The sequence below is a fragment of the Halyomorpha halys genome, unplaced genomic scaffold (genome assembly GCF_000696795.3).
Source record: "Halyomorpha halys isolate HHAL.00 unplaced genomic scaffold, Hhal_1.1 Scaffold7.1, whole genome shotgun sequence".
In the NCBI taxonomy this organism is placed as follows: Eukaryota; Metazoa; Arthropoda; class Insecta; order Hemiptera; family Pentatomidae; genus Halyomorpha; species Halyomorpha halys.
This window is the reverse complement of record NW_027110368.1, coordinates 1,348,546-1,351,840: the sequence shown is the minus strand read 5'-3', so window position 1 is coordinate 1,351,840 and position 3,295 is coordinate 1,348,546.

Below are 3,295 nucleotides of genomic sequence, written 5' to 3'. Positions count from 1 at the left end.
TTTTTTAAATAATTAGAAATGTTGAATGAGTAACTTCTTCCTTGTTTCATATACATTTTATTTCATTATAATGAAAACAACGTTTCGGCATTGTCACCCCATCTTCAATGAATAAAATTTAACTTAAAGTAAAATAACCTCTTAAAAATTATTATTATTATTGTTGTTGGCGCGATAGACCATGGAGGTCCAAGGCCTCGTGCGATGTACTAAGGAAATACCATACATCGCGCGTTTCCTGGCGTGGTTTTTTCGATTGGTCGATTCGTAAGTCCCACACGCGTAAGTTTTGTGAGTGCTACCCGTTGACTAAAGGGCCTCACAAATGCCTGGGGGAAGGCTGTGAGGTTTTGTATAATGTTAAGCCTAAAAAAAAAAACCCAGATGGGGTCGGGACTCGAACTCACAACCTTTGGGTAGATATACAGGCGCGTTGCCACGCTGCTACCGTCGCCCCCATTGTATAATAAGTGGTTAATTATTTCAAACATAATCATTCCTATTTATATTCAGCCTGGGGAGCCCCAAACCGAGCTCTTTCCCTAACTTATGGAAGAAAGAGCAGGACTCCGAAGATCCCGGCGCTTCTCTATCAATCATTGGTATTATAAAAGCCAGTGTAGGATGAGTGAGGGTGCTGGCCGCAGATGTTTAGTTTCCTAAATTCTTTCTTTAGTTCATCTTTTGTGGACTAAATAGGCTGCACAAGGCTCTATTATTGAAGTCCCTAAAATATTCCCCTAATTTACTTGGTCAAGTTTAGCTGTTATATTATATCAACATGCAGTGGATTCCAGCCCATTACGGTATACATGGGAATGAGGAGGCGGATCGACTTGCACGGTTAGGGCTAGCCAATCACAGCCGCTTCTTCCTATCACCATGGACATGACGAAAGAAATGGCCCGAAGCGCTATCACTGAAAGAGCAGAGGAAAGGAGTAGAGGAGAATGTGGGGGCAAAAACCGGGCGGCATTGCTAGATCCTAAGAGGCGCCCTCCATTGACTTTACCAAGAGCGGTGGCAGTGGCATGCTTCAGGTTGGCCATTGGACATGACTATTTGCGGCACCACCTAAAGAGTATAGGGGTAGTTGAGTCTTCAGACTGCGTTTTGTGTGGAGATGGTGAGATGATCGGCGATCACATATTTACATGTGCGGCAACGGCGGACTTGATTACAGACAGGAGTTACTTGAACAAAGCTAAACTATACTGGACTGTTCGAAACAAAATGGCAGAAATGCCTCCTTTGGCGTAGGAAAAAAAAAGTTTAGCTGTTACAATTACTAATAGTGAAAATCCTTAGATGGTATAGTTTCTAAAAATTTCCTTTACTTACCAATTTGAATTGTAATTTTTTTTTTAACATATTAATAGATGTTTCATTAATCCTGGCCGTAATCTTTTTGGTTAACAGTAATTAGTGCGTGTTCTTTTTTATGAAGTTATATTAGTTAACTCGAAGATGCTATTATATTAAAGCCTTACTTACTTCAACCTTACCAGACTACGAAATATTGAAATTAACTCGTGTAAGCGATGAAAACTATAATTTTTGTTGTTTCAATGCAACCTTAAAGCAATTATGAAGAAAAGAAGCTTAATCATTATAACTGCCATTTTCTGATGACACTTTTTTTTCACTCTTTTTTTAATAATTATATATTATTATAACTAGGAAAATCTATAATAAAATCACCACTTGAGGGAAACTAGGAACTTACATACTTAAAGTTAGTATACATGCTGTAGAACACAAGAAGCAAAATTAATGTATTGTAAAATTATTCATTTAAATATTAGTTTTCAGATCTAGTGGTGGGTTATAGCTTTTTCCTAAACATGTAATTGAATTGGGTTACATCCCCGTAATTTTATCGTTTATCAAATGACTTGTAAGACATTTTATTAAATTTATTTATTACTATTTACAATTGTATTTGAATAAAAATATTTGATGTAAGATAAAAATGGAGTAATATAGACATGTAGAGAAAATATCCATTGATATTAGTCTTATAAAATTTCTACACTAGACTAGGTCTCGAGGTCATTTCTTTTCAGGTGCCTCGGGGGATTGTCAGGAATAGAAGAAGAAGCAAAGTGAGAAACTAATGTGTTTTGGTGGTTAGAGTTTATAATGGAACGATTGATATCTGGTTCCGCTTAGATCGGTTACATATGGAACATTAAGGTCTTTATGTATGATTTTATTTGTGAAAAAGTAAGGAACATTCAGGATTTTACGAAGGGTTTTGGATTGTAAGGATTGAATACGAGAGGAATTCAAAGGTTTAGTGGAGCCCCAAAGCTCAACTCCGTATGTCCAGATAGGCTTTATCATTGTCATGTAAATCAGATTTCAGGTTAGTCATTTGTCCAGATGTAGTCCAAGATAGCGAATATGTTCTACAGGGGTAAGAGCAACATTATGAAAGGATACTGTAAGGCAGTCAGTAGGTTTACGACGAAGTAAGAAAATTTAATTTTGTAGCGAGAGGGAGCAAGCGGTGCGATCACAACTCACCAGAGCACAGCACCTCGAGCCTCACTGAAGCTCCCAAATTTACATATTGCATTATTTTGTAAAAACACATTGTCATTTTTATATATTAATAATTTCTGTACATAATACTTAGCAATATCTGTACAATGAATAATAAATGATAACAATGGAATGTACGAACCTATCTCAAGCAGACATGTACCGAGCGCTTCTCGGTCACAGCCGCATGGACTAGGCCTATAAATAAGGGACTCTAAATCCCCCTAATTGATCGTAGATCCACATCCTTTCCTGGGTCTAGTTATGGCACAGGTGGCGTATACACTGGTTGAGATAGAGAAGTTCATTGCCAATCTATGCTCGCAAAAGTTGTTATTTCTTTTCGCACACCTAAGACGATGGCCAATTCCCTCTCCTTCTCTCCAGCAATCGTAGTCCGTCAGCTTCATCTCGGCAACTAAGATTGTAACCTAATTCCTAACGGTTACACTGGTCCGTCCGCTTCATCTCGGCAACTAAAATTGTAACCTAATTCCTAACGGTTACACTAGTCCGTCCGCTTCATCTCGGCAACTAGAGCTGCACCTAGCCTTATCAGCTTACTGGTCCGTCCGCTTCATCTCGGCAACTAGAGCTGCACCTAGCCTTATCAGCTTACTGGTCCGTCCGCTTCATCTCGGCAACTAGAACTGTTACTCTACCTCAGACTCTCTCACCTAGACCTCCTCTACCTAGTCAGTGTCCAGGGCTCATCCTCTGGCACGGCCCTTTCTAACCTATTTATGAA